The 8,727-nt window shown below is 44.9% G+C and overlaps 1 long non-coding RNA gene across 1 annotated transcript; it reads left to right on the plus strand.

Moving 5' to 3' along the window:
- Window positions 1–2,453: 2,453 nt before the first annotated feature.
- LOC147655496 (uncharacterized) lies at window positions 2,454–8,346 on the plus strand. Its single transcript, XR_015287608.1, has 2 exons — window positions 2,454–2,590; window positions 2,785–8,346. It is a non-coding gene; the product is annotated as an uncharacterized LOC147655496 (long non-coding RNA).
- The last annotated feature ends 381 nt before the right edge of the window (window positions 8,347–8,727 follow it).

The following is an 8,727-nucleotide window of genomic DNA, read 5'->3' on the forward strand; positions in this document are numbered from 1 at the left end:
TGGCAAAGTCCTGTTTCCTATCCACTCTTCCGAGTCTTGCAGGGGCACTCAGTGATTGGACATGCTACAAACCTTTTGGTTTTGGATGCATGTGATCTTCTTCCACACGTGTACAGGCTTCATTTCAATATCAGAACATGTATCTTTTGTCCAGGTACAATGATGAGGCACTACTTCATGCTATGCTGTCTAAGGCCTACCTCTGTCATCTGGAAAGAAACTAACTGTCACCACTTCCAGGGATGTGTGACTTCTGCTCTGGCAGTAAAGCTCTTTCACCAGCAGAAAGGGGACAGACTTGTGTGAGCAGCCAGATCGAGCAGAGAGGCTGAAGAATCAACAATCAGAATCTGTGGGTTTGCCAGCAGCTATTTAGATTAGATTAGAAAAGGTGTTAGGAGAGATTAGCTGGGCATGGGCTCGGAGAGAGTGATAGGGGTCAGTGGGGACATTAGAGGGCACCCAGGGACAAGACTTTCTGGACACTGGCATTCCCCAGTCTCAGGGGAAAGGTTGTGTCAGGTATTGCTCAGTGCCTCAGAGGAGGAGGTGATGGACACAGCCCCAAGAGACCATGCCCCACAGCCTCTGGCAGAACATTGCTACTGTACTCCTGTCCCAAACTGTAAATTGTCACTAGAAATCAGCTGGTTAGATACCTTCAGGATCCTTGAAGACATTCACTGCAGTCCTGTGAACACATGGCAATGTTGAGCACTTCCCTGGTGGACTTGTGTTCTCTGGGCTTCCCCATGAATGGAGTTTTCCAGAATAGGCAGCTTTCTGAGGACAATGGAATTTCCATCTGGACGTCCAACAGGAGATCATTACCTTCCACAGTGGCATTGTCTTCACCAAACAAGATGATCTTCACTATGAACATTGCCTGACTTGTCATCCTCTCCCTTAGCCCCTATTCCATGTTGTTGGGTGTCTACCCATGCTGCCATCCATGGCCATCCATGGCTGCAATTCTGCCCCATCTCTGACTTAATCTGGATATAATTCTCTTTCTTTCCTCTGCTGCTCTTCCATCTCTCTTCTGGAGTTGTTGTAAATGATCCTGGAGGGGAGACACACCTGGCTTGTTTTTCTTGGTCTTTGTAGAAAAATGACTGTTGAAAAGAGTCCTGCATTTTTTTATACTTTCCCCGAGCTAATATTCACCTGCTTCTTAATCCTGGATCCTCCTTCCTCATGTTCTCCTCCTGATATGTTCATAACACTCCCAACAATTACAGTAAAGAGATCCACCACAGGGTGGGACAGGAGACTTGTGAATTTGCAGTTTTCACTGCTGGCATCTGTAGTAGTTCAGGAGGCTTAATCCTTGCTCTGCATAATACACTCGTGTCTCAAAATCCACCTATCCTCTAGTTAATGTGGAGGAACGTCTGCAAAGTGACTGTGTGGACAAGGTGGTCCTCAAATACAGAGGCCAAGGTCAGCCAAGTTGGGAGAAGCATGACAGGAGGATAAAGGGCACTCTGCATGGAGGAAAAGCCCCCATATCTTTAGGTCTGGATAAAGATGTCTCACAACAGGCCACCTTGAAAAATAAGGCTCAACAGACTGGGAAGTAAAATGCTTTAACAAGTTTAGAAAATTGAAAATGTAGAGACTGATTTTTAACAGCCTTACCTCTGCCCTGAGCATATAATGAATGTAAATTCCAACTGGACAAAGGTGGTAACAGGAAAAATGTAGGACATGTCAAACATTTTGCTGTTTCAAAAAATGCAGATGTTGCAGTGAGCATCCAAAGGACTGTGAGTCACTTCGTTCAAGTATCTCCCCAGAACAAGGGGGCACACAGAGGACAACAGCTCTGAAGCATCACCAGCTCTTGAGGGAATGCAGCCCCACCACAGCAGTGTGGTATCTCCACTCCTGCACATCTGATTTTTGGACATAAATTTATTTCATAGAGCTAAAAAACAATAAATCAAAACCCAAAACCAAATCAAAGGGGGAAAAAGGCCAAGGCCCAAATGAAACAAATATAAAGCTATACAAAATGTAAAACTGGGGTAGCTGGGCTGTTTACACCAAAACAACCACAGAACTTTTATGGATACCAGTTCAGAAGGAGAAAAAATTATTTGGGACAGATAAAGGGAAGAAGATAAAGTTTCCAAAGTAATAGAATAACAAAGCTCGAAAACACAGTAAGTTTTGCTGAGGATGCGCACATTTTTATTGGACTGTTGTTTCAACACTGTAAAATATTTCTAATCTCCTTGACAGCACAAGAGCTGCCGGGGCTGCTTTGACTCCCGTCGCGCTTTGCCGCCGTTTGCCGGAGGTGCTGCGGGCAGCGCCGAGCTCGCCCCGCGCTCCGACCCGGCCGGGGAGCGGCGCTGCTTCCGCGGCGGGGAGGGGACACACGGCGCGCGCACCGCGGGCGGGAGGGGACACAGCGCGGGCACACCGCGCGCGCACCGCGCCTGCGCAGGCGGCAGCGTCGCGCCAGGTGGCGCCATCATACCGCCGGCCGCCTCCGCGGCCCCAACGCGCCGGGAGGCGCCGCCGGCACAGCCCTGGCACCCCGGTATGGCCCTGGCAGCGCAGGCATAGCCCTGGCACCCCGGTATGGCCCTGGCAGCGCAGGCATAGCCCTGGCACGCCGGTATGGCCCCGGCACCCCGGTATGGCCCTGGCACCTCAGGCACAGCCCTGGCACGCCGGTATGGCCCCGGCACCCCGGTATGGCCCTGGCACCCCGGTATGGCCCTGGCACCTCAGGCACAGCCCTGGCACGCCGGTATGGCCCTGGCAGCGCAGGCATAGCCCTGGCACCCCGGTATGGCCCTGGCACCCCGGTATGGCCCTGGCACCCCGGTATGGCCCTGGCATCCCCGGTACGGCCCTGGCACCCTGGTATTGCGCTGGGATCGAGCTGCCATCTCCCTGACACTGCCTAGCATCGCCCTGGCATTGCTCGGACACTGCCCTGGCACCACTCAGGCCACACCCGCATTGCCTGTCTTTGCCTTGGCATCACCCAGCAGCAGTGCAATGCCCAGCAGCACCTGGTACCACCAGCGCCAGTGGGCATCACCCTGGCACCGACTCGCCAGCACCTGGCACTGCTGGTCCTTGCCCTGGTGCTGACTTGGCAGCACCTGGCTCTGCCCTGCCCGCCACTGGCACTGCCCTGCACCACTGCAGCCTTGCCCAGTATCAGCTGGTACCAAGCCTGAACTCCCTGGCATGGCCCAGCAGCAGCCTAGCACTGCCCCAGCACTGCCCCGGCACTGCCTTGGCATCACCCCTGCACTGCTCCAGCACTGACCTGATCTGGGGAGACTCTGCAGGACCTGGTCATTTCCCTCGACATAATTAATACAAACACGGTTTATTATATGCATACATTGCTTTCCATTTTTAATCCAATGAATTATTCAGGGTGAGTACTTTATTAGGCTGTTTGTCTTCTCTCCTTCCCCCTTTTGCTGGGTGTCTCGTATTCATCACAGGAGGGACGCAGCACAGTTATTTCTGCAGAGAAATACTTGTCTGGGGACCAGTTCTGGGTTTATGCTGCATGGGCAATTTTTCAAATAAAGTTAAATTTTTCTTCTAGAAACAGAGGTAGGGTACAAAAGTTTTGCGTTGGAAAGTTGCAACCCTGTTCATCACTCAGTGATGCAATTCATCAGTCTGTGGTGCTTCATGTGACTTGTACCTTTGTGTATTCACATAAATCATGGAATAATTTAGATTGGAAAAGACCTTTAAGATCATCAACTCTTAGTGCTGCCAAGTCTACCACTTAATCACATCCCCAAGTGCCACACCTACAAGTCTTTAAAATCCCCCCAGCATGGTGACTCTACCCCTTCCTTGGGCAGCCTGTTCCAGTGCTCAACAACCCTTTATGTGAAGAATCTTTTCCTATTATCCAGTCTAAACATCCCTTGGTGCAACTTGAGGCCATTTCCTCTCATCCCAGACATTGTTACCTGAGAAAAGAAACCAACACATACCCTGCTCACAACACCCACCTTTCAAGTTATATAGACTGATAAGGTCTCCCCTGAGACTCCTTTTTGTCAGACTAAATAACCCCAGCTCCCTCAGCTGCACCCGTAACACTTGTGCTCCAGACCCTCCACGACCTCCACTGCCCTTTTCTGGACACACATGTCAATCTAAGAATAACAATGAAATGTGCAAAATAACTACTTTCTCCCTGAGCAAGTTGTTCTTCGTTTTCTAGTTCAGACTCCAAAGTGGCTATAAAATATCTGTTTCTGATTTAGGGGAAAAGCTGCCAGATCAGGAAACAGTTTGATGGGATGCTTCTGTCAGCAGTGCTGGGTGACAGCAAACACGGGCAGACCCAGCTGCACAGAGCTCAGTGGGATTCTCTGTGAATTTCATCTGGCCTTCCTACACGTTGAGACACATTTCAAGAGAAAAAAAAAAAAAAAAAAAAAAAAAAAAAAAGGAAGAATAAAAATATCAGGAATTAAAATATATACAACTGTTTATATATTTTGACAGGTTTTCTGTGTAAGTTCAGTATGTTTTTTCAACAGCTTTATGAAACATGATTGCTTAAAGCCACTTGGCCACAACTCTTTCCCTGAAGAGAAAGATTTCTGAAATGCTTCTCAGAGTCACAGTGGAAATAATTTTTCAGCAGAGGATTGTGAGGATTTCCATGTCACAGCAGCCATAGAAGGAGCATCATCCTGCAACCTCTTGTTCATACAAATACTAGATTATTTCCAGAGGGTCCCTTCCAACTAAACTATTCCTAGCTGTCTGTCCCCTTCCCATTGCTCTGTTTTGCTGCTTCTGGAAGGTGTCACTTATTCTCTGTGCCTGGTAAAGTTCATGGGACCTGAACCATTCAGTGCTGCCCTTTCCCAGACTGAGTTCAAAAACCCTACAGCTAAGCAAGTCTTGGAGATGAAATGGTGTTGAAAACATCAGTTCTTCCAAGAGCTCTCAAACCACCATAGCAGTGACCCATCTCAACTGGGCTGCCCAGAAATGCCCACAGAGAGCAGCTAATGCGCCTGACACCTCAGTGAGGAAGGACAAAGCAAAGCAAAAAGGTCCAAACACCAAAACTGAGTTTCAAAGGAAAGTAAGCTGGCCCAGCTTTATGCTTATGAAGCATTAACTAACCAGTGCCAGCCTTGTTTATACAAATTCCTCTCCTTAAGGAAAGTTAAATATGCTCTCTAGCTTCTACAGAGAGATCAGCAAAGATTTATTCTTTCTTTTAAGCATATAGTAGAATGGCCTTAGTATGTATATAATCAGTAACCCATAAAACCTTAAAGGGATTTTTTGTCCTAGAGACTCATTTCTGTCCTTAATGATTTAGTAGTAAAACTACACTCAGGCTTGGGACACATGGGATTATGAAAAAAGATTTAAAATATTTCTTAAAATGCCTAAAAACACAGACTCTTAAAGCATTTTGAGAAAGGAATTCTGGAATCTTTTGAAGTGACTCTCAATTAAGCTTTTAAATGAATTAGGATGTTATTTCTGTGTAACAGCTAGACCATAAATTTAGTTTCTAATTAAAAACTGTGTGAAAACTTCACGTCACACATCACTGCTTGCAAATTTATTAACTGTTGGATTTGACTGAAGTTACTTAGAGAAATGCTCTTTTCTTCTCTCAGGGGCACAGCAACTGCCCTCTGGGAAAACAAAGGAAAGCTTCCATTGTGCTGTTCTATGGGAAAACAGCAGTTTCATTATTACAATAACCCAACTCACAGACTTCTTTTGCAGTTCTGGTCAAGATGTCACTCGAATTTCTCTGTCATAATCCCCCAAAGCCTGTCTCTCTTTGGAGGAAGCCACCAGTGCCTGGTGCCACATTATTCCACAAAGGGTTAATGAAATTCATTTTTTACTGGACCATTTTCAGTCATATCATACTTTAAGAAAAATATGAGCAGCTTTCACTATTTTGTCAAAAAAAAGCTAAGGAGCAGATAATGGCAAGTCCTATTGGCAGCATTATGGGACAATGTATTTCTAATAATTACACATTATTACAGGTATTACTAGTTCTCTGAACATTAGGCCTGATAGCTCTTTTGTCTCTGTCCTTTCTTACCCTTTATTCCTCCATCTCTCTACTCATCTCCTCAATTTCTTCACCTAATTTAAATTAAAATACCATATTTCTGGCTGTAAAAATAACCCTACCCTTTTAATTTTGTTCTCTCTTCTCTGATTCCAAATGACATCAGTTCAAAGCAAAAAGCTGAACACTTGAACCCTTTTTTCCAAGGTAACTCTTAAGTATTCCCAGAATTTAGTGATGAGCAGTTACCTGTATAAGGTTAATAGTTCACTATGACAAAAAGAACATAAATTCCTTCCTTTCCTTCATAATTTGGTGACAGTAGTCACCAGAGAATCACCTGAGGCTGTTTTTTGAGCTGCTTAGTTAAAGAAATGTGTGTCTCTCCATGAACCAAGCTGCTGTGGTTCTTTCCCCTGGGCCATCATTTTAAAACCTTGTGTCTGGCCAGCGAGGTGAGTGCAGTGTGAGCAGGAGCATGGCACGGGGCGAGGGACATGGTACAGCACAATCCCTGCCCCGGCCTCTTGCAGCTCCCTGTTCAGAAGTAAATTACCACCTTAAGATGGCATTGCAGAATTACTTGACCTGACACAGCAGCCTGCAGCCTTCTCCAGAGGTAACTTGGTGATATATTGCTGAGAAGCTCATGGAAACATCAGTAGCACACATTACTTCCCCTGTGCTGAGCAGTGCACTATGAACTCTACCCTGAATTTCTGTCTGAGGCACTCTTGCTATCACAAGCCTGCAGGGTCACCAAAGACCCAGCCACAGGTTTATTATGCTGCTGAACATTACACTGTCCACTTGATCTGCCTTGACCTTGATTCAGAGGGGCTTTGCATAACATTTCACAGTTTTTGACCTAAATCTTCTCATGAGTCTGTGGTTTAGGATTCCCCACATTAACCATATATAAAGAGTTTCAAGTCATTGTCCTTCATCCTTGAAGCCAAGGAGTAAAACTGCGCTTGTTTTTTGTCCTAAAAGCAATAGAGTACAGATGGTTGTTAATATTTAACTGTACCCTAATCTTTTTATTCATGAAGACTATTTACCTGTACTCCATGAGGGTGAGAGATGCCTGAAACAATCAGGAATTGGAAACTGTCCTGTACTTTTCTTTTTAAACAACTGAGCTGGAAACAGAAGTGTTCTCAGTCCCTACCATGCAATATAGCCTAATGCTGGAAGTGTGTGGTAGACACTGGTCTGAATAATCAAGCACCCAGAAGCAGACCTTTGGTTTAGAGATGCTGTAGGCAAATATTGTCTAAAAAAACCCCTCAAATGGAGCCTGTGCTTAGAGTGTGATGTAGAGCCCCCCAAAAAGCCTACATAGGTGTTGTGCCTGAGGCAATTACTGCAGTATAAATCCTACCACTCTTAATCAACATTATTTTTCCTACCTCACAGGCTTCACGATTTTCCTCCTTTATTTTACTTAAATTTAATTTTTATATGAACATAAGACAAAATTTCAAAACTACTGACTGATTCTAAGTGCTTGATTTACCATCTCTCCAAGGTCCTTATTTTCCTAGTAGGCGAGGCCAAAATTTTGAGTTCAGACCACATTAAAATGTCAGAAGGCAGACAAAATACAGGCTCTCAAAATTCAAATGACAAATGGCATCACTAGCAGATTCACAAGTGAGATGAAGAAATTTTATTACCAGAAAATATCATTACCAGGTTCCATTAAAAGAAATGTTCAAATTAAGGCTTTTCTAAATATGTGTCTAAAAAGCTTTGAGAGCAACAGAAATGGGAAGGTGAAATTTGCTGTCTGCTTTCATTTATGTTTAACAAAAGGTCTAGCAAACAGGGAAATTAGGCTCTTGCAAAGTCTGTGAAAAGAGCTAGCTGCACAGACCATTCTGGGGAGTCTGCAGTGGGAGATGCTACATTACTAGACACTGGAGAATGCACTTAAAAGAGAGATTTGTCCAGATGCCATTACTGGGTTTTTGTTGGTGGTGGTGGTCATGGTTTGTGTTGTCTGTTTTTGTTGTTTTGTTTTGTCTGTTTTTGTTTTTTAATACATCAGCCGTAAGACTCCAACTCTGAAGCCAGTTCTATTTAGCATTATGCTTTCAGAACAAGCTTTCCAGCTTTACAATAGTTCATTATTCCAGAATTTTCCCCCTAGATATCTTCTGAGAAGTCCTTTTTCTGGCCAGCATTTTAGAGGATGCTATATTACTTTTCAGGGTAATGCAGTGACTTTGTTGCCACCCTGTGAAAGTCACAGAAAGGCAGGTTCCAGCTGTACAAAATCCACTACATAAATGAAATGCCTGCTCAGATGTCTCTCTTGCCATTTCTAAAAGGACTCAACTTCCATTAGAAATAGTGCAAGTACATGAATCTGCTTATTGACTACACTCCTGCTGACTTTTTGCTTGAGGCCAAGTCTTTCCTATCATGATATTTACCCCATGCTTGGGTACACAATTCTCACTAAGCACAGGGTGGTCTCCTCCATCTTTATAGTGGAAATCCCTCTCCTCTCTTTCACAAGCTTTCACCAATCCATCTTCTGGTGTTTCCAAGTGGAGGAAGAAAAAACCCTCTCTTTCCCTTATCCTTTGTGTGAGTCATACATCAGAATCAGGAAAAAGGATTATTCTAAAGAATTAGCTCAGTGATGTCAAAAT

The sequence above is a fragment of the Cyanistes caeruleus genome, chromosome 1 (assembly GCF_971803275.1).
Source record: "Cyanistes caeruleus chromosome 1, bCyaCae1.hap1.1, whole genome shotgun sequence".
NCBI classification, from domain to species: Eukaryota; Metazoa; Chordata; class Aves; order Passeriformes; family Paridae; genus Cyanistes; species Cyanistes caeruleus.